This window comes from Panthera tigris, chromosome D4, assembly GCF_018350195.1.
Source record: "Panthera tigris isolate Pti1 chromosome D4, P.tigris_Pti1_mat1.1, whole genome shotgun sequence".
Taxonomy (NCBI): Eukaryota; Metazoa; Chordata; class Mammalia; order Carnivora; family Felidae; genus Panthera; species Panthera tigris.
The window spans coordinates 77424775-77448564 of record NC_056672.1 but is presented as its reverse complement, the minus strand read 5'-3'; positions in this window follow the sequence as shown (position 1 = coordinate 77448564).

The window sequence follows — 23790 nt, the reverse complement described above, 5'->3', positions numbered from 1 at the left end:
TTTTCTGCCAGTCCAGTGGCATAGAATGCTCCTAGGTGCCATTATTTCACTTTCTCTCCATTCACTGGATGTTGATACCCAGGGCTACCTGAAAAACCTTCTACTGAGGTTGGCAAAACCTCCCTTAGCCACGATCCCTGTGGTAGGCAGAATAATGGTGCTTCTTTCTTCTTCCCTCAAAGACATGTGTATCCTAATCCCTGGAGCCTGCAAGTATGTCACCTTCACGGATGTGATCAGATTGAAGGTTCTGAGAAAGAAAGATGATCCTGGATTATTTGAGTGAGTCCAGTGTCATCACAAAGGGACTTATAGGAAGGAGGAGAGTCAGAGTATAAGAATATATGACAAAAGAAACAGAGATGGATTGAAAGTGATGTAGGTCCATGAGCCAAGGAATGTGGACAGACTCTAGAAGCTAGGAAAGTCAAGGAAACACATTCACCCCTAGAGTCCCCAGAAGAAATGCAGCCCTGTTGACTCATTTTAGATCGCTGACCTCCAGAACCGTAAGATAACAAATGTATATTGTTTGAAGACACCAAGTTTATGATAATTTGTTATAGCAGCCACTGACCTGCCCACTGACCAGGAACAGTCCTATTGGACCATTATGTGAGCAAGAAATAAATTTGTATTGTGTTAATCTACTAAAATGTTGGCATATGGTTACAAAAGTGTATAGCATTGTTGTAAATATTGTAGACCCTAGACAGTATACTTCATGATATCTTAAGAAGTTATGTGGTTACCCAGTTGGATGTTACTCAACCCTCCTCCATCCTTCTCTACCTCAGTCCTCTATTTACTTCTCATTTTTTCATAGTCTTAAGTTCAATTACTTTGTGTCCTTTCCCAGTGCCTTCTGTGACTATGTCAGGCCCAGAATGATAACTTTTCCCAAAGTCTTTAAACAGTTATGCATTTTTCCCATGCAAAATAAATAAAGTGGATAAATATGGCAAAACAAATGGAGCATCTCAACAAGGAATTACCAAAAAGACAATTTTAAAATGCAATTATCTGCAGTGCATCTGTTAAAACACCCTCACTACCATTTTTCTCTCTAAATTTCAACTTTTCCTTCTGGTGGCCCAATTTTTTCAGGCTTTTGAATAGGTTTCATTGGAGACTGGGTTGGAATTTCAGGCAAGACAATTGAAATTGTTTATATGCCAATATCATCTTTCTAAGGTTCCCTGATTCTTTATGAATATAGAGATAGACTCACTGAAAAAGCCAGGATACATTTTCAAAGGGCTTCACAATGGTTCCTACCCACTCTCCCATGCACTATTTTTATCTTACCTTCCGTAGGTATCTATGCTAGTGAAGACAGATTGGAAACAATATACAGCAAGGTTCTATGTAACAGCAGAGTTGCAAGATGTGAAGAGCTGGGACACATGAATCATAGAGGACCTACTTGGAGTTGAGCTACCTGAAGCAGAAACTACATGTGAATATTTGTGTGAGTGCGAGCTAAACTTTCATTGTGTCAAGTGACAGGATTTTGGAATTCTTTTAGTAGCTGTCTTGTGCTTCCCCACAAAGATGAGGGAAAAGGTACAGAAAACTGTTTGAATGGTCTAACTTTGTCACTGTAACATGCAGGATGATCAAAGTGAAGTGGTTTGCCCAAAGTCACATATAGAACAGTGGCCAAGTGAAGAGTTCCCAACTCTCTTGACTCCATTCAGGCCCTTCACACACATACCCAGTATTTGAACCCCTCATATATTTATTTTCCAGTTCTTTACCTTCTCTATTTTTGGAGGAGGTGCCAAGTTCCCAGCCCTGAAGCGGCCAGGGAAATGTCTTCAAGCCCAGCTCATAGCACACTGTTACATTGATTTTCTAGGAGATTTATGGCGTTGACCTGATCTCAATGAAAAAACTAAATCCAATTCGCTAAGGAATTACAAGCCTGTCTGATCAATAATCTATTTATCTCCTTCACTTTGCCATCTTTAGACACTCCAAACTTGTCATGGGAAATTGAAAGCATTTAAAAACTATAATTATGCAGCCTCAGGAAAGGTCTCCAACATTTCGGAAGATTTTCAATTGCGTTTGAGGAAATGCTACCCTGGTATGAGAAATAAAGATCACTCTGGTCACTATCCAAGTATCTAGCCTGGGCTCATTAATAGAAATATAGTGTCAGGATAATAGGGCCTGTAATTGCAGCATTTTCTACACTGGAAAGATTTTATCTGGGATTTGGGTTCAGTTCTGGGGGTTTGATTTTAGAGTCACCTAATTGAATTGAAGCATATCCAGCATATCCATGCTTCAGGAAAGCAACTGAAGTGATAAGGACTATAAAATATTTTGAAATATGAGGAATAGTTAGAGAAATTGGATATTCTGTTGGTGTAGAAAAAACCAAGGAAACTTGAAAGACAACCTTAAATAATCAAAGGCTGGTACATAGGAAAAGAAGCTTGTTCCATATAGATCCAGATGGCAGACAAAGAATGCACTCAGACAACTAGGAGATTTTAAGTTGATTTAAAAACAACTGTTTCTTATGATTTAATTCTCATAAAATGGAATTCTCTTCTCTATGCCATAGGAGAAATTTGGGCCAATGTTCTTTCAGTAGTGGGCCATGGATTTTTAAGTGGAAAGCAGTGGGATTAGGGTAAGCATACCAGATGTTCCTATCCTGAACATTGATGCAGGTGCCTAATCCACAGAGCCTGTTGCTACATCCTCATTTACATTGGCTCGCTTGTTTCCATTTACATTGGCTCGCTTGGTTTCTTCTTCCCGATTCTTAAATTTATGGCTATGTAATACTGCTGTGAGACTGAGTTCCAACTCTCTGCTTGAGATCCCCCTTTTGGGCTCTTTGGTCTGTGAAAGTTGGTTCTGTTTTCTCCCATAGTTGAATGAGTACCTCCATGTGATCATGTGCATGTGTTTCTTGAATTCTTGGGTAAAAGTGTTTCTTCCCCCAATTATGGAAATCTTAGTATAGTGGTTGATTAAAAAATATAAAAATAAGTATTGGATATTGCACACCATTTCTGCTGACCACCATTATTGCTTTCTTGACTTGTAAGAGTATTACTTTTACCATTAGATTGATAGTCCCAAAACTAACTTGGATTAGTTAAGTTAGCTACTCAAAACTACTTAAATGCATAACCCATCTGACCCCAGTTTTTCTGATTGTACTGTCATGACTCCTCTTGATGTACCCATTCCTTGAACTTACCATTCCTTGAGGATCACCCATAGTCTACAATCTCTTGTGTCTGTTTATACTATTTATCTCATCATCTCATTACAACCAGGTAACAAATTATCCATTTCCAAAGCTCTGCTCAAAAGCCACCCTCTCTTGGGAGAGAGCCAAACCATAAGAGACTCTTAAAAACTGAGAATAAACTGAGGGTTTATGGGGAGTGGGAGGGAGGGGTGGGTGGGTGATGGGCATTGAGGAGGGCACCTGTTACAAGGAGCACTGGGTGTTGTATGTAAACCAATTTGACAATAAATTTGATATTAAAAAAAGAAATAAAAACTTGTGCACTTAAATAAATAAACTTTAAGAAATACATTAAAAATGTTTTTTAGTGAAAAAAAATGCCACCCTCTCTTTAAAACATCATTGACTACTGTTTCTTGATGTTTCTTACATGGTGCTTACCTCACCAAGTTTTGAAGTAATTATGTGTGTGTGTGTGTTTCCACATCTCTTGCAGAACATAAATCAGTGGTTCTTACATTTGGGCAAGCATCAGATTCACATGGAAAGTTTATTAAAATACAGATTTCTGGGCTATATCCTAGAGTTTCTGATTCAGCAGGTCTGGTATGGGGACCAAGAATTTCACTTCTAATGAGTCTCCCATTGATGCCAAGACTGTTGTTTTGGAGACAAAACTCTGTGAATGTAGACTGGTCTAGACTATAAATTCCTGATAAGTAGGACCCATAATACCTGTTAGTAAGATTTAAATGTTAGTTAATAGTACTATTGACATCTTGAACTGTATAATTCTCTATTTTGGGGTCCTGTCCTTTGTACTATACACAGTGTAGCAAGATCCATGGTCTCTACGTACTAGATGCCAGTAGCACCCCTTGCCCTTCAGTTGTGATAACTAAAATGTCATCACACATTGTCAAATGCCACCTTTCCTCTAACTGAGAATCACTGGATTAGAGGATACAGAAATACTTGACTCATTGTTGCCAATTAGATTTGGTTCCAAGGGAGTTATACACAGAAAGACAAAAATAAAATAAAGAGCATATTTTTTTAAAGCAAGTGTCCATGACATATTTAACCAACAATGGGTTTCTGTACAGCCAGGTTGAAGCTCACATGGTTCTACCTCACTATAAAACAATTGCTGGTGTTTGAAATCTTACCTTGATATGACTAGCTTCCTGGTATAGAACCCTATGCTATCTATGGTCAGTCTACTTATGTGGTCTTGCTAAAAGCAGGGACAACCTGCCTGTCTGAACCTACCCAAGGTCTTCTCTGTCCCTTTTTATTACAACAATAGTACAGGTTTGGGAAGACAGAAGACATGAGCATGATAAGGAACATAACGCTTAACACACAGTAATTTTGTTCAGCTGTAAATATGGCCCTATGTGTCTCTTGCAATCTGAAGGATTTCTATTCCCTTGGGAAAGCATGAAAAACAGGTAGAAAAGGAGATTGTAAATGCTCTCTTCTCTGGTTTCCCCTTCCCCTATTCTTTTTACAGAACAAGCATTTTGTGTTCAAAAAATAATTGAATGAACAAATAGGGATAAATAAAAGCTATGAAGGAAATTTCAATAACATTATCTTGAACGTGCTGCTCAAATTGAAAATTCTATTTTTCTATGAGCCTACTGCCTGCCTTTTCAGAAATGGGTCACAAGTTGCTCAAATACAAATAGAAGATTGAAAACTGACTCCCCATAAGTACTCTTTAATTTCTAATGTATGCTATGATCTGCATTAACTATCTTCTCATTTAGCTTTACAAAAGTTCTATGAAATTAGTATGAATGCCTGTATTTTACTCATGAGAAGACCAAAGCTCAAAGAGGTGAAGTGACTTGCCCAAGGTTGGGCACCTTGCCCACTGGATAGCACCAGAAACAAAATCTGAGCCAATGTATTTTGATTCCGTATGACTGTTTCACCCACCGTATAGTCTTCTGTGCTCAACACCACTGAGCAAAATACACACTCCCCCACATGGCTGGGCTTTCTCCACTCTGACAACATGTTACTGAATTAGCTCCAGCTCTGATGATGACAGCATTTGTGCCTCTTGCTACAAGTTCAATTTCTTCAGGCTTAGATTGATGGTCCTCCTTTCTGTGCTGAAAATCTCCAGACAACACAAATACGGCCGGTGCCTTGAAACACATCAAAAGACATAAACCTTGAGACTTTACTGGTTTGGAAGTTTCAGAGTGTGATTCACAATTACAAGTAAGAATAGCTGGGACATACTTTTTGAATACTCTTCACTCTCCAGGTACACCTTCACAATTTTTTATCAATGGTCTCATATGATCCTCAGGACAAGCTTATAAGGTAGACCCTGTCGTTATCCCTATTTTACAGACCAAGATACTGAAGATTTGTGTGGTGGTACTACCCTCATTTTACAGAAGCTTGGGGTAGGTGAGTCACTTATTCAAGGTCAGAGGAAGAACTCAATCACAAGTCTTTTGATAGCTACTCTTGTAACTATTTCTACTGTGATAAATCAGAATCAGGCTATTTATTGACATCAGTGTTTTCCACCTTTCCTCATGGGGTGACATGATCTATCTATTTAAGGGTATAAAGATGAGGCATACTGTGTGCCCTCAGGGATCAAAGAGAGTAGACAGAGACCTAAAGCATGTAGTCTTCTAAGTCAGCTACAAATGGTCCTGGGCTCCAATTCCAGCTCCAATTTGTTATTTATAAAACCTTCAGAAAGCCATTTCTGGTCATCAAGCCTCAGTTTCCTCATTTGAAATTTAAGGATAATAATTTTACCTCCTTCATCAAATCACTATAAGGATTAAACCACATGCCCAGTGGAACACACAGTAGGTGTTCAAAATGTAACTGATCTCTAATAGCTGGGAAGATAATCCATGCGTGAACAAGGAGAACTGGAAAAATATTTTTAAAAGTTGATATGAACTACCATATACTTCTAACTCTAAGAGCTAAGAGGTGGGATGACTCACGATGAGCTTGAATATGATTAAAACATTTTAGCTCAAAGGATGCTCTAGGGTAGCTATGCTGCCCCTTCTTTAGATACAGAAACCAGAGCTCAGATATAGTAAATGACTTGCTTAAACTTTTATTGCAAACCTGTGACTTTAGGGCTTTGAATTCTGTTCTGTTTGCTTCCAGTTTGGTGTAGGTACAATTAGTGAAGACTTTGTGGGTCTTAAAAAGATGAGAAGTCCCTTGAGCACAGGGATATGTGGCAGACTCCATAAAAGACCAAACATTGAGAGACTTGCATTTAATGTGTCTTTATCTAAGTTTCTTTCTTACTCCTAACCTCTACACAGATGAAAAAGACATTATTTTCTGCACAACCAATCTATGCCAAAATAATCATACGTATTATATTATTTACTTCTCAAAGCAGCACTGCAAGGTGGGTATTCTCTCCATTGTAAGGATTGACAAAGTGAGGCCCAGATATATTAAAGTCCTTGGTCAAGATTATATAGTAAATATAAATCCAGGCTCTGATAACCCTGTCAGAATCCCTATTTTACAGACAAGGATACTGACGATTGGTGTGGTGGTACTATCCTCATTTTACAGAGGCTTGGCGTAGGTGAGTCACTTATTCAAGATCAGAGGAAGAACTCAAAACACAAGTCTTTTGATAGCTACTCTTCTAACTATTTCTACTGTGATAAATCATAGAATCAGACTATTTATTGACATCCAGATTTCAGAGCCTGGATTCTATCTCCCCCAAATTCATGCCTTTTCTAATTATTATCTCCTTCACACTACAGAGTCTGGTGGAATTTTCCATGACACCTGCTTTCCTGGGCTAAATGCACTCTCTTTCTCTCTCTTACTTTTTCTCCCCTCTCTGTAGAGGTTCTTAGCTATGTCACATTTTAATCTTGTATAGAAGAGAAAGAAACCCTGGAGAACTGACTACTAGTCAAAGAGAAACTGGTCCTTTTTCCCAAACACTTCCAATTCATTTTTTCCTCTTCTTCTTTCTTTTTTTTTTTTTAACATCTAATAATGTTTGCCATAGAGACCCATTCATTAGGTTGTTGTTATATGCAGTGGCACATATGAGGGAAACTAACCGTGCTCTGGAAGAAACTATTATAAAATATATAATGGCATATTTGGAACTGCAAAGAAAGACTGCAATTCATAACACTCCATATGTCCCCCAGTATCCTCTCCTGGACATCTTTGCTGATGGAATACCAGTGCAATATATATCCCAGCTTAGATCAAATCGTTCATGCATTACAATTTTGTTGTAAAAGATATACAGTTCATGTTACCAAATTGAGCTTCCTAAAATGTAACCGCTAATGTTAATTCAGACAAATACTAAGTACTTATTGTGTCTCCTCTAGATAAAAGTTTTGATGGGTCCCTAGTAACTAAAAGACAAGCAGACAGCTTTGCTCCTTACATAACTCAGTATTTCTGTTTCCCTAGTGCCCAATGCCAAGTCTTCAGTCCTCCAGTCCAGTCCTTTCTGTTTATCTAAACTCCTCCTTTCTGCCTATCTAAATTCCTCACATCTCTCTGGGCTCAGAGCATGTATCCCTGATGATGAAAATGAAATGGGTTTTAGATGACCATTCTTTTTTTTTTTTTTTTTTTTTTTGGTCTTTCATTTTTTCCTTGGAGGTTTCCTTTTTTTTTTTTTCTTCAACATATGAAATTTATTGTCAAATTGGTTTCCATACAACACCCAGTGCTCATCCCAAAAGGTGCCCTCCTTAATACCCATCACCCACCCTCCCCTCCCTCCCGCCCCCCATCAACCCTCAGTTTGTTCTCAGTTTTTAACAGTCTCTTATGCTTTGGCTCTCTCCCACTCTAACCTTTTTTTTCCCTTCCCCTCCCCCATGGGTTTCTGTTAAGTTTCTCAGGATCCACATAAGAGTGAAACCATATGGTATCTGTCTTTCTCTGTATGGCTTATTTCACTTCGCATCACACTCTCCAGTTCCATCCATGTTGCTACAAAGGGCCATATTTCATTCTTTCTCGTTGCCACATAGTACTCCATTGTGTATACAAACCACAATTTCTTTATCCATTCATCAGTTGATGGACATTTAGGCTCTTTCCATAATTTGGCTATTGTTGAGAGTGCTGCTATAAACATTGGGGTACAAGTGCCCCTATGCATCAGTACTCCTGTATCCCTTGGGTAAATTCCTAGCAGTACTATTGCTGGGTCATAGGGTAGGTCTATTTTTAATTTTTTGAGGAACCTCCATACTGTTTTCCAGAGTGGCTGCACCAATTTGCATTCCCACTAACAGTGCAAGAGGGTTCCCGTTTCTCCACATCCTCTCCAGCATCTATAGTCTCCTGATTTGTTCATTTTGGCCACTCTGACTGGCGTGAGGTGATATCTGAGTGTGGTTTTGATTTGTATTTCCCTGATGAGGAGCGACGTTGAACATCTTTTCATGTGCCTGTTGGCCATCTGGATGTCTTCTTTAGAGAAGTGTCTATTCATGTTTTCTGCCCATTTCTTCACTGGGTTATTTGTTTTTCGGGTGTGGAGTTTAGTGAGCTCTTTATAGATTTTGGATACTAGCCCTTTGTCCGATATGTCATTTGCAAATTAGATGGCCATTCTTACTCTAGGTTCTGGTTGGGCTTGATAGGTTCCCAACCTCAGAATTGTATGTGAAACTATGTATGTGTTGGACATGTGTACTTTTCCAGATAAAGTATTCATAGTTATTTTCAGACTAAAAATATTGGTTACCACCAAAACATTAAGAAACCATCGTAGGATTTACCAATTTACTAATATGTTGATCTAGACTGATGGTGACTCTCAGAAATTATGCATGCTTTTCCACACTCATTCGATTATGAAACATTATCAGTTGCCTCAGTCAGCCATAACAAATTACCAAAACCTCAGTGGCATGAAACAACAGAAATGTATACTCTCATAGTTCTACAGGCCAGATGTTTGAAATCAAGATGTCAGCATGCCTCTCTCTTAGCTTTTGGTGCCTACTAGCAAACCTTGGCATTCCGTGCCTTATGGGCACATTCACTCTAATCTCTGACTCTGTCTTCACGTGGCTTTCTCTCCTTGACCTATGTCTCCATGTCCCAAGTCACCTTGTCTTTCCTTTATTAGGACAGTTACCTTTGGATTTTAGCTTGGCATAATGTCATCCCAAGATCCTTAAATTAGTCACATCTGTAAAGACCCTGTTTCTGATAAGTCCACACTAACTGATTCTGGTTGGATATATCTTTCATTGGAGGAGGGGGAACAATTCAACTTACTATTCCATTTATCAGGAAATATACAGAGAAACTAAAATTTGGAAGGGGAGGTGTAATTTTGTCAAAACTATAGCAATTTCTCACAATATAATGATTTATTGGTTCAAAGTCTCTTCTAATGGCTTGGGAACAAATCATTCCATTCTTTAAGGCCCAAATGTTATAATGTTGTGAAATTATAATTACAGGTTTTTTCTTGATATTTTATTTTTTAATTTTATTTTCTTGATATTTATTTACTTTATTTTATGTTATTTCCACACGTCTGTATAAGGTTCTGTAAGATTATAATTTTAGTAGAAGAGATTATATCTGTTTTTAAAGTGCTCATGAATTGAGGAATCAGATTTTTAATATGTATCCATACTTATAACTTCAGATTGGACAGCTATTTTCCAGTGTTTTCTAATTCATCTAAAACAATTGCTTGGCATCAAAGAAATCATAATAATATTCCCGTTGATATTTCCAGTCTTTGCTTCAGTCTTTCCTATCACAACTTATACTCTAGTTAATGGGATGTTTTGAAATATTGTAATTAAGAGAAATATTTTCTAATTTTAGTATATGTGCTGCCGAAGCGAGCACAAGAGAAATATTTTCTAATACCTGTGCTTTCTCACAAAACATTCTTTTTTGGTACAATTACCCTCACCAAGTCCTAATACCTGGGCAAATTTTATTTATTTGTTTTTATTGCAGAGATATTATTGGTTTCCTATTTAATAGGCATTCCCTTACTTTTACCTTCCTAAAATAACTCCATTTTGTGACTCATAAATGCAGTACTCATCTTCACCATGGGGACTGAATCATGATAAGTCTCAGCCAACATGGTTGTCCCATTACCCTTGACAATTATTGGTTTCAATAAGGCCTTATGCTTTGTTCTGGTCAAAAAGATCATAAGGCGAGGTCTGTTGGAGAAACTTCTGGTGGAGGGTGGGGGGGAGTCTATTGCTATTAAGAAGACATGAAAAGAACAACTCTTTTTCTGTTTCTGGAAGTACCCAACTCATCAGTATTACCATTCGAACTGCAAAAAACATGCATCCATGAAGGAAATTTTTAAGGGGCAAGTTTACACACTGAACACAGCCAAGCAGAAAGATGTTAAAAATCTGCGTCTTTGATAAATTTGTTAAACCATTGAATTAACTAACCTAAGACTTGTCTTAAACACTGTTTAAGTGGAAAGAAAAGCCCTAATTAAGTTACTTTGAATTAGATCTTCAGTTACTTAAAATCAACACCACATCCTTCTATACATATTATCATCAGATGTAGTCATCCTGTATAGATTGACAGAATTATCAAAGTCGTTCCAAGTCTACCTCTCCTTAAAGAGTTCCCTGCTCCTCCATTAGAAATTAAAATTTATCACCTATATTGGAATTATACCCAGATATTCCTGTACCCAGGTCTGTGCTCTTAAGCACCAAGTGTTAAATTTATCTATATCCTTTGAGCTCCATATTCACCTCTCTTCCCTTGGCTTTGTGATGCTAGACCTTGGTTCTATAAATATTGCTCATTCTGCTATTCCTGTATTCTTTAGAGTACTCTTTACTCCAGTTTGTAGTTAATCCCATCTTTCTAGCTAATAAATCTTTATATCAAAAGTTCCCTGTTCAAATTAAGGATGTATTTTTGTCTCCTGACTGGACCCTGATCAATACATTATGCTAAAAATGTGTGCCTACTTTCTATCATTCTATGTATAGTGGTTGCTCTTTCACTCAAGCAATACGGATAACATCCTTACCTACAAGCACCATGCTGGATATTGGTGATTAGGTGATGAACAAGCAGATATAGTACCTACTCATTGAGTCAACAGTCAAGTAATTCTTTCATTCAATCAATATGTGAGTGCCTGTCATGTGCTTAGTTGTAGGTACAAGAAATGGAGTGGTTAAAAAAAAAGGAGTCAAGTTTTCCCCTCTAGTGGAATTTATAACAAATAGGCAACCAAATATATGCTTTAAAACAATGTTTTTTTAAACAAATATGAAAACATAAAATTATGAAATGAAAGAAAGGGGAGACCTGAGTACTATAACAGACATCATGAGGAACACAAATAGGGAAAGACCTCTGTTATGCACACAACTGGGTCCCACAAAATTCATATGTTGAAGCCCTAAAGTCAAATGTGACCATATTTGGAGATGGGGCCTCCCAAAGAGGTCATTACAGTGAAAGGAGGTGGTAAGGGGGGGAGGCCCTAGTCCAGTCTAAGTGGTGTCCTTATAAGAAATATCAGGGACGTACACACAGAGAAAAGCCTCAATGAGGACACTATTAGAAGTCATCCATCTGCAAGCCAAGGAGAGAAGCCTCAGGAGAAACCAGCCCTTCCAGCACCTTGATCTTCAACTTCTATACTCCAAAACTGTGAGAAAATAAATTTTTATTGTCAAAGGCACCTGGTATGTGATGGTTAGTTAATGGCAGCCTCAGCTGACTAATACAATTTCTGCAAAGATCAGAAAAGACAGGAAGAGTGAAGAGACACTGAAGCTGAGATTTGAAGAATGGGGAGAATTTAGTCAAGTGAGGAAGGGAGAAGAACATTCAAAATAAAGCAAAGAATTTCATTCTTTCTCATTGCCAAGTAGTATTCCATTGTGTATATAAACCACATCTTTTTTATCCATTCATCAGTTGATGGACATTTAGGCTCTTTCCATAATTTGGCTGTTGTTGAAAGCACTGCTATAAACATTGGGGTACATGTACCCCTATGAATCAAATCCTAGTAGTGCTATTGCTGTGTGGAACTTAAGAAACTTAACAGAAGACCGTGGGGGAAGGGAAGGGGAAAAAATAGTTACAAACAGAGAGGGAGGGAGGCAAACCATAAGAGACTCTTAAATACAGAGAACAATCTGAGGGTTGATGGGAGGGAGGTTGGGGAGAGGGGAATATGGGTGATGGGTATTGAAGAGGGGACTTGTTGGGATAAGCACTGGGTGTTGTATGTAAGCGATGAATCAGGGAATCTACCCCCAAAAACCAAGAGCACACTATATACACTGTATGTTAACCACCAAAAACCAAGAGCACACTATATACACTGTATGTTAACCACCCTGACAATAAATTATATTAAAAAATAAAAATAAATTAAAAAAATAAAAATAAATGATAAAAAAAAAACAAAACAAAGCAAAGAAGATATGCAAAGTCACCTAGAAAGGAAGATATTTTCTATTTTCCAGGATTTAAAAGCCACATGGAGCAAAATGAGCATGGGGAATAATGTCATGAGGAGGGCTGAGGTGTGGGCAGGTTCCAGGTTAAGAGGGGCATAGTAGGTCATGGTGAGAAGTTGAGAATTTATTGTAAATGCAGTGGGAAACCACTGAAAATTTCTAAGAGAGTTGATTATCGTGATCTGACAAAGTGATGTTTTTTTAAAAAATCTCTCTGGCTATTTTTTTTTGTGGTGAATGGAATGGAAGAAGTAAGGATTGTAAAAGGGAAATCAGTTAAAAGGTTACTGAAGTAGCCACAGAGAGAATAGTGCAAGGGGTGGGGGGATGTTTGATATGCGTATGTCTAGAATAAATACAGGCTCAATTCAAAGGAAATGTACACATGCATATTCGCGTAATGCAGGCTGAATTTATAACCACTAGGAGGATGGGCGCCAGGATCAAGATTTGCATCACAGAGTGGTCATCAGCAGCACTGAGAAAGCAGCTTGTTCCCACATTGTCAGGGGAAGTCAGCCTCTGCGCCCCAGGGAGACACAGGCAGGCTTGGCTCGGTGTTTTTCCTCTGCAATCACTGTGTTCCCTACAGGAGAGACACTGCTTAATACAACTACCTTCCTCTTATTGACGACTGTTTGTGGTTCTGATTAAACAGCCTCCTGGCAGGAGGAAGTCCTTTCTGGGAAGGGCAGAAAGAGGTTTGCCATTTCCCAGAAAAACCTGGCAGTCATTAGACCTTGCTAATAGTAGCTGATGAGTTAATTGTCCTCCCTAACAAGCCTTCCTCCAAGAGGCAGAAATAAACACTGGCAGGGGGTTGCATGAAAATAGGCAGGTGCTCTGCTCCAGCCCTCCCAGGTCAGCAAGAGGCATGCAATTTGCTGTTCTTGCTTAGGATGAATGTGCTGGTCTAGGTCAGCAAGTTCAAGACGGTGAGGGGAACGATTTAAAAGCAAATGAAAAGCCATAGTTTTCTCTCCACATGGTACAAGTGCACGTTGGCTAAAACCACTCCTGCTCTGTCATTGAAGCATCAGGCTTTCCCCCTCGTGCATGCTCCTGGGAACTGGCAGCTACAGCAGACAGCCAGAGTTGTGGGGTCCAGCTCAGTTTCTCAGACCCACTTTGCTTGAGCCTGGCCTCTACTGCCCCCTGTTGGTAAATACACACTCCAGGTTCTCTCCTTAAGCCCTAAAACCCTAACTTTACTTCTAGGTTTCCTATGCAGCCTGGCAAAGGTCTCCCCTTGGATATCAGCACCACATTATTTATTTCCGATTTGCTCTGAGGTCTTGACTCGAAAACCAGCCAAGTACTGTTTACTTTGATTTTGTGGATCTAGGGGGCCCTTCATCTGAGAGGAATTGTACTCCTTTATAAAATGATAAAATGTTAGATTTGGGAATTTCCTTACAGTTCATCTAGTCCCAAAATTTCAGATACACAAACTTTGTGTATATCATCTTTGTCCCTTTCTGTGCCCATGAAAAGCATTTCTAATTAATCATGCTCTACTTTCCTGCTGATCCCCAGACATGGTCTCAGGTCTTTCGTTTTCATCATTAATCTTTTGGATTGGATCAAAGATAAAACCTATATATTGTTTAGTTACTATCTTAATTTTATAGACAAGGAGAGACCAAGAGAAGTGGTAAGAATCTGATAAGAAAGTGCTCCCAGGATAGAGCTCTTTCCATTGAAAATCACCGTATTCTTTAGAAAACGGAATCCTTTCAGGGTATTTTTTTTATGGCCAATATTCTAAGGTCATATTTGCAACTATTATGGCTCATGGTGCTTATGGATGAAATAGTGTCCTCCCTCCCCAGATTCATATGTTGAAGCCCTAACCCCTTATGTGACTGAATTTAAAGATAGGACCTATTAGGAGGTATTAAGGGGTAAAGATGAAGCTGTAATCCAATAGGACTGGTGTCTTTGTAAGAAGTGGAATGTGTGCACACAGACAAAAGGCCATGAGAGGAAACAGAAAGAAGGTGGGTGATCTACAAGCCAGGAAGAGAGCTCTCACCAGCAACCAACAGTAACAGCACCTCCATCTTGGACTTCTAGCCTCCAAAACTGTGAGAAAATAGTCTGCTGTGAAAGCCACCTGATCTGTGGCATTTTGTTATGGCAACGTGAGCTGTGTAATAGAGGTGGTCGTTCATTTACTCAAACATTTACTCTTTATTTAACACAGTTCTGGGCACCCAGCATGGTGGCATCTTCAAACCGGAAAACATTTTTCTAACTTTCTCCCAATGGAATAACATCTGGATCAAAGGACCATGCTAGATGTGGGCTGACAGCATTTTTAGTTGTTCTTAAGAAAACTAAACACAGACTACTGGGAGCAGAGAAGGAGCTTGAGGTTCAACCCTCTTATCCTTTAGATGAAACGTCAGATTTTTCCACATCTAGGTAACCATCAGTAGTGGAACTGAGGCCACAACCCAGTTGCTGGATTCAGTACAGAAAAAGCACTATGCTCCTATGCTGTCTTGATCAGATTGAGGAAATCAAACAGGTGAGTTTATTGGTCATTTAAAGTCATCCAATGTACTCAATGCTTTATAAACATCATCTCAAACCACCACTAAAATCTTAGGAGAAAGCTATCATTCTCCTTTGCCAATAAGGAAAGGGAGGCAAAGAGTTTGTGCACCTTGCCAAGATGGTCATGGTGGACATTACTAGCATTGTTTATATGCAGCCCCCTCTCCTTCCTGGGCATAAGGAAGACTTGTCAGCCTTTTTGCTCCTTGGCAGAGCCATTCCATTAATTTTGAACAATGAACGGTGAACAGAAGTGGCATGTCTCGGCTGAGACAGTGAACACCCATGCAGGAACTCTGAGCTCTCTCTTCTTACAACAGTGATTGTGGAAATTTCTTGTTGCCACAAGACTGAATCTGCTGGGATTACCAGTCACTTCTTGTAAGGAAGCTGCCTTGGACTATGGCTGGACCCACTACTATTTGTTGAGCCGTGGATATACAGGGTTTGTTTATCACCACCACATTGTTTTTCCTATCCTGACTATTATAAACTACAAAGTAAGGATATCAGTTTAAAAACAACACTTGCTGGGTCATTTTCTTCCCACTATCTTGGAATTACATCTTACCTCTGCCAATTAGGCAACTTCTAAATAAACTCTGAGCTGCATTTTCTTCAAATGTGAAAGAGTTATAGTGCCACCTACCTAAGACATTTGTTGCAAGAATTAATTGAGAAAATATATGTGAAGTAGACGAAACATACCAGATGCTCAAATTTTAGTTTGCTATTTCCCCAGTTCCATCATCCTGTTGAAATGGACCTGAAATTAATCTCATTCCCTGGACACATTATACTCTTGTCAGGAGTCACTATTTCAGGGGTCACTGGATCAAATGCACACAAGAACCAGGTAGTTACAATAAATCACTAACTTAAGCTGGATGTGGTGAACTAGAGACCCCTTAAAGCCTTTTAGAAGGGGCAACTCCTGCTTACCTGTGGCTGATTGTTGCTGGGTAGAATGTTAAGGCCATGTAAGTAAGGTACCAGAAATCCTGAATTTCTTATGAGATTTATTTTTCTTTTAATTTAGGAAACTACTGATTTTTTTTTTCCTTTAAACTTATAAAGGTTGCAGGGCACCTGAGTGGTTTAGTTGGTTAAGCGTCCAACTTCAGCTCAGGTCATGATCCCATGGTTTGTGAGTTTGAGCCCTGCATCGGGCTCTCTGCTATCAGTGCAGAGCCCACTTCAGATCCTCTGTCTCCCTCCCTCTCTGTCCCCTGCCCTCTCTCTCTCTATCAAAAATAAATAAACATAAAAAAAAAACTTATAAAGGTTGCATCAGAGTTCAAATCAAATACACCTATCTACAGGCAAGTAGGGTTATTGGCCACTAGTTTGTAATGTCTTGATCTGATTTCTAATGTTAATCCTCTATACCTAGCATGAACGGTGTCCTTCTGAATGCTGGGTTTCCCAACTAGACTGTAAGTCCCTAGAGGAGATGGACTTCAGTCTTCCATTTCTAAGCTCCTCCACAGTTTAATAACAAACCTGAAGAAAAAGAGCATGAAGGGCCAAATTGGATTAAATTTATAATGCCTTATGAATGGTAGACTTTAGGAAGTGAAAGATTTTATGTAAGCAATTTAAAAGTAACCTTTTCCATATCTAGGAAGTATTTGTCTCAGGTTGTTCATCCCAATACAAGGGTAAGAATTATCTTTACTGCAGTTTCAATTAAACTGTACCCCATTCCTTTCTCCATTCTGATGTGAGAGGTCAGATGAGTCTCCTGTCTTGTAATGAGCATACATTCAAAGGGCCATTGGAGAAGTAGTCCAATGTTCTCAACTGAAAAAGCAGTTTCCCTGAGGCATGTAAGAGAATCCTCAAAGAGAGCGTAAGGGGCTGGAAGGTTTATAAGTGTGCCCTCTAAAATGTCGATTACCTAAAATTATTTTCAGACACAATCATTATTTTAAAATCTAAGGTAACATTAAAGGAGGATGTTGAATTTCAATGCAGGTAGTCTACTAAAAATAAATAAATTATATATGCTTCCATTTATTGCATGCTGCCATGTGCCAAGCACAATTCAAAGAGCTTTACCTACATTATTTCTTTTAACCCATAATGCCTTCTGAGGTTGGTAATGATACTTTATCCATTTTAAAAGGCTCAGATAGGTTAAATAAATCTTGTAAATCACTCAGCAGAAGTATTAGCTCAACCCAGTTCTAAAGACCATGATTTAATCAAAACAGTATTCTTTCTGCTACAGAGGGACCTATATCCTCACCCCTTTCCTCCAGAACAAGCTTTTAGTAAGAGTCTAATGAGGGACTTTGGTGAAAACCATTACCTTTGCTCTGAGAATTTACAGACAACACTTAGTGATATATCCTCAGGTTGATATAACATTTTCCCTCCTAAAGTTCTTGAATCACTTCTAGAATTAATAACATTATAGTTTTATAAAATTACCCCAATTTTAGCTGCCAAATTCAAGTATGGGACAGTTAAGTATCTCATCCATGATCTAATTCATTTAACCACTACAAAAAATTAAAACCGAGGACCATATTCCATGGAATATTCTATAGATGGTTTGGGTGAAGTTAATTACTATATCCATGACTCTTTCCTTATAGTAGCCCTTATGCCATAAGATTACTTTAATGATTAAATGAGATAAGAAAAACAAAACACGCTGACAGATGCTATTGCCAATTGGTACCTATGAGGTATCTGACAAATGCTAGTTGTTGTTTTTATTACCAGTATCATTATTACCTAAGTATTTTAGCCTCTATTACCAAATGCTAGCAATTCTTAAATATTGATATGTATCTAAAAACACTGGAGATATCAGTGGGTATGGAGTCACTTATGGAGAAGAAAATGATATGACTGGCTGTTTAGAGTGTAGTGTAGAGAATGCTACATTTTGAGTTTAAGGAAATAATGTGAAATATTTTGTAAAATGTTCCTCCATCAGGGTTATCTCTACCTTTTATTGTCTTTGAGTAATTTTACAACCCTGCAAGTTGCAGAAGGCTGAGAGAAAAACAAATAATTGCTATTTATGGAAATGCACAGTATATCTGTGGAATGCAATGGATTGTCACTCTGGATACTGAACAGTTCAGCAAATGTGAAATTTTAGCATCCCTTAATTGACTCTAATGTATGAAACTGAGTTTTCCTTTGAACCAATTGCAACATCTCATTTGTTCCTTATTACTTAATGCATTAAATAAAATAAATAACGTGGTCATGTAACATTTTCATGAGAGGGATAATTTTACCTTTTAAAAAGATATCTCATGGGGTGCCTGGGTGGCTTAGTTGGTTGAGTGTCCAATCCTTGATTTGGGCGCAGGTCAGGATCCAGGGTCATGGGATGGAGCCTCATGCCAGGTTCCACACTGAGCATGGAGCCTGCTTGAGATTCTCTCTCTCCCTCTGCTCTTCTCCTCTGCTCAGGTGCTCTCAATCTCTCTCTCTCTCTCTCTCTCTCAAAAAAACCCATATATATAATATATATATACATTTATAAATATAATATAAAATAATATTTTATTTATTTATTTATTAAATTTTTAATTTTAATAACTTTTATTTTATCATTTTATATATATATTTAATTTATTAAATATATATTAATTTATTAAATTTATTAAAATAAATATTTTATTTATTATAAAAATAATATAATATTTTATATTATATTTATAAATGTATACATATTATATATATATCTTCTAACAAGAGTCATAAACTATGAGTTCAAGAACATGCTTCATCATTTATAACCCTAAGCAATCACTTAACTTATCATCTTGTGGGTTTCTTCTTCAGTACAATGATTTTTTTTAAAAAAATCTATATCTATATCACTTATAGGTATATATCACTGCTCTCCTCACCGATTGATTCTGAGATTCTAATAAAAAAGTGGATATGAAAATGACTTGAAATTATAGATTTCTATACAAATACCAAGGATTGGAGTTACTATAATTATATATTTGGTGGGTGGTAAGGTAGAAGCAAAGGGAGGTTAAGTGGCTCACAGTCAGCAATTTGTCAGTGGAAATAAATATACCAACCAGGCAGGCTGGTTGCTATTTAGTCTAGTGTCCCTACTAGGTCACTGTTTTCACATAAAGATCAGAGCTTGTTGGCCTGAAACAAGAGGAAACTGGTAGCAAAGTGACTGTGTGTGTTATCAACAAGATAATAAGCTTGGTAAAGAGTCCATTAGGATAGAGGCTGCAAGGCAAGTGGATCTCCTTTGTAAATAATCTCTCACAGCCTCAAATGCAACCGTTTCCTTCGACACAGCTCCGGCCCACTGAGAGCCCTGATGGAAGAGCCAATTCCTGCCAGAAAATGAAGATGCTGAATTCAGAGCTTACACATGCAATTTTCAAGTTTTACAAAAGTTCCCCTTATCTTCCATTTCTCCTCAATTTACCAGCTTCAAGCAGCTAAATTTAATGAAACAACTATCCCAGAGTAGTAAACCCTAGGAGTCAGAAGAAACTTTAAAATCAAAATACTCAGCCTCTCCTGAATGTCTACACCCTTCCAAACTTCACCTCCATTAGTTCAGCTCTAATCTGAGATGATGTTTACATCAAATGTTTATTTATTTTCCTTTTTTTTTTTTTTTTTAAGTTTTGGCCAGATACTTAATACAGCAGATTCACATTGAGCTAATGTTGGTTAGGGATCTCAGTTCCTAAACCTGAAGAGGTATTATGCAAGGTCACAATTAGACTACGGCATCTCAATCACAGAGAAAGCAAAATCATCTAACCACATGCTTCCTATTTAATCCTGACTTAATTTGATGTTACAGTTTTATTTATCTAACATCAATAGCCTTTCACCATCAATGAAGTCATGAAGGAGAGAGAGAGACAGAGAGAAAGGAGAGGGAAAAGAGGGATGGGGGAAGGAAGGAAGGAAGGAAGGAAGGAAGGAAGGAAGGAAGGAAAGAAGGAAAGAAAGAAAGCAATACATCATCTGACCTAAAGAGCTCACCTAAGATAACTAGCTGGTTAAGTATCCTGGGGAGTCATAATGCCTCCCTGGGCTACAGTTTCCCCATTGACTGGAAAGGGCCCTCAGAAGTGTGCTTCCGAAGTTCTAATCTAGGACATGAAATGACTATTGCTCACAGGAATGCACTTCATAGACTATGAAAATGCAGAGGCACTCTCTGCGAGTACCATCCAGAGAGGGATATTTACTACCTCTGGGTGTGGGAAGAGACCAAAGCTCTACAGAACTCACCAAATGCTAAATGGCTTACTGAAGCTCCTTGTAGGCCTTTTTCCTGGCTGCTAATTTATCAACTCCGAATTACCCTTTACATTACATGACTATGAGCATAAAGCAAAATGCTATGTGGTGTGAAAAATAGAGCTGCATTTAGGGAGCCTTTTTACAGTAGAGTTAAAGGGCTGCTATGTATCTATTTCAGGGACATATTTAAGGTCCCAAGGGACCTCTACCTCTAGATTTTCAATCTTGCAAATTCTTTGGAGTCAAGAGATTGACAAGTTAGAGTAAGGCTCAAGAGTCAACATTCACAGGATAAGATTAGAAGTGTTATCATCATCATCATCATCATCATCATCATCATCTTCCATTCCTTTCTCTAAGCTTTTCAATGTTTGCTAATGGCATTAGTACTCTAGGCAACCAGCTGGCTAACAATAAACTCAACCCTACCCCTCGGTCACTTCAGTTACAACAATGCTGTAGATTATTGTCTTCTAATGCCCTTCCTTCCCACAACCACCTTTTCATTCCCAGTGTTCACCTAACTTCCACATACCCTAGGAGATTGGCATGAATACTATGTTTTTTTATGAATAAATCATTTAAACAACTTGCTCAAGTCCTTCCAACTTAATGTAGTTCTGTCTGATCCAAGTGTCTTGATTAACACATCATTCTGCTGCCCTCTGTTGTGAGGCTCTTCCTTAATCACACTGGTCAGAAACCAATTACTCCTTCCTCCACTCCTCTTTACTCTGTTTCAGATTTTTCAAATGTTAATGTGAATACAAACCTCCTGAAAATCTATTAGAGTATAGAATCTGCTTCAGTAGATCTGGGGTTGCAGCCTGAGACTCTGTGTTTCTAACAACCTTCCAGATGCTGCTGATGCAGCTGCTCCAGGGGAATATGTAGACTTTGTATGACTTATACTGTTTTATAGATACAGGTCTCATTTGTTTGAAATGTTAGACTGTTAATTATCATACATACAGGACATGTATCACACACTGATTTTTATTATATATAGGTATTTAAATATTATCACTCACCAAATATATTTATTGAGCCCAGAAAGTAACGTTCTACAATTTTGCATCCCCCGAAATATCTTGTATAGGATTTTCTATATTTTAGTCACCCAGAAAACTTTCCTGAATGAATAAAATAAAAAGTTAGGTTGGACAGAGGCTGCTAGTGATGGGAAACTGATGAGGTTTTAGAGAAGGTCTTGGCATATATCCTGATCTTCATGATCTATCCTCTGAAGGAAATAGCAAGTCTCTTCCAAAGCATGAACAGTTATTGGGGAGAGGGGGAGGAAGGTGGAAAGTTCTAAGTCCTAGGGAAGCAGAGAGACAGGGTGTTTAAAAGGAAAGGACATATGATTAATATTCTAGTGACCTGACATGTGGTCATAGCTGCACTTCTGATTCCCCATATGATTAGCAGAGCATCACTTAACCTCCTGAGGCCTCCTTTTCCCTATCTGGTAAATGATGAGTTTGAGCTCCATTAGGTCTCATAGAGCTCAAACCATCAATGGGCTACCAATGCCCCTTGTTGTGGGAGCAGGAAGGATAGGAACACAATCAGGGGCAGGGTGTGTTATGGTGGTTTGCTCTGTCTCTTTCATTTTCAAAAAAGGTAAAAAGGGCATCCTGTGCTCTGGGCATCAAGGCGGCTGAAATTGCTGTGCTCTTTTTGGACTTAATCTGTCACAGCTGCCTGTAAACTGCAGCTGAGTGGTGGGTGATGGGGGCTGCTCGAATGAGCTCCATCAGCGATCAATTTACTATCCTACAGCTATTCAAGATTGCACCTCATTTACTCAAAGAGTGAACTGTTGCAAGACAAAATCTCTGCTGATGTGACTGAAGTAGGTCATGTTTCCACTGTTACTCAAGCGGCGGGTGGTGTTGGATTCCCAGGCACTACAAGAGCTGAACTAGAGGAGAGGGTGTGGATGATTCATGGTTTGGTACCTAGAGAAATTATTCCAGGCTCCCAGCAGGGCCCAATTCGGATAAAGAGACTCTTGATCAAGGCCAAGTGAGGGTCAATGATATACAGTCAAAGGATTTCTAAATGTTATCGCTAAATGCTATCATCATCTGCAAATTGAGGAAACAATCTCCTTTCTATTTTTCTCAAGACATATAGCAGTGCTGTGATATTTAGCAATGCTAAGTACACGAAGGGGGTGTGTTGAATGAGCGAATGAATGTATTTACTTGGCAAATATTTATTGAGCCCTAAGCTAGGAATTTTGTATACAATATCTTGGTTATCTATTGCCACTTAACAAACCACCACAAAACTAGGTGGCTGGAAACAACCATTTTGTTTCTCACAACTGTGGGTTGAATTGATTCATTTGGATGGTTCTTCTGTTATCAGAGTCTGGTCATCGGTAGACTTAGCAAGGCTGAAATGTCTAACATGGCTCACTCACAGGTGCTGGCTGTTGGGTGGCTCAGAGTTCATCAAGGGTGGTCAACCAGTGTCTTAGCTACCCACAATATTACATCTATTTCAGCTGGGCTTCTAATAGCATAGCACATGAATCCCTAGATTCAGGGAGTGTAAGCTGTCAACTGTCTTAAGTCTTGTTCTCAGAAATCCCAGAATATCACTTCTGATACATTTTATTGGCCAGCCAAAATGCCAGCCTGTTTAAAGAGAAGGGGACATAAAATGTATCTCTTGATAAAAAGAACAGCATGCACAAATAGGGAGAGGAAGGATAGTTGAAGACATCTAAAGAGACTTGATAGATTTGTTTTTTATCACCTGAGCTAGTCTCTTGAGTTTACATAAACTACTAGAATTAAAAGCAGACACACACACACACACACACACACACACACACACACACACACACTAGATGAGCCAAAGTGTAAAAAGACTGACACTAGAAAGTGTTGACTAATTTGTGGAGCAACTAAAACTCTCATACATGCTGGGAGGAATGTAGAATGGCACGATCTCCTCAGAAAACAGTTTGGCAGATCCTTAGAAATATAAACAAATAAGTCACATCTAAGTTCTAGGGACACAGAGCAGATTAGTAGTTGCTTGGAGACAGAGAACTGGAAGGGGGAGTAACAAAGCAAGGGCACAAAAGAACCTTTTGAACTAAGGACACTATTTCACACTTTGAGAGTAGTGGTGGTTACATGGATATATCCATTTCTTAACAATCAACGGTACACTTAAAATGGATATATTTAATTGAATGTA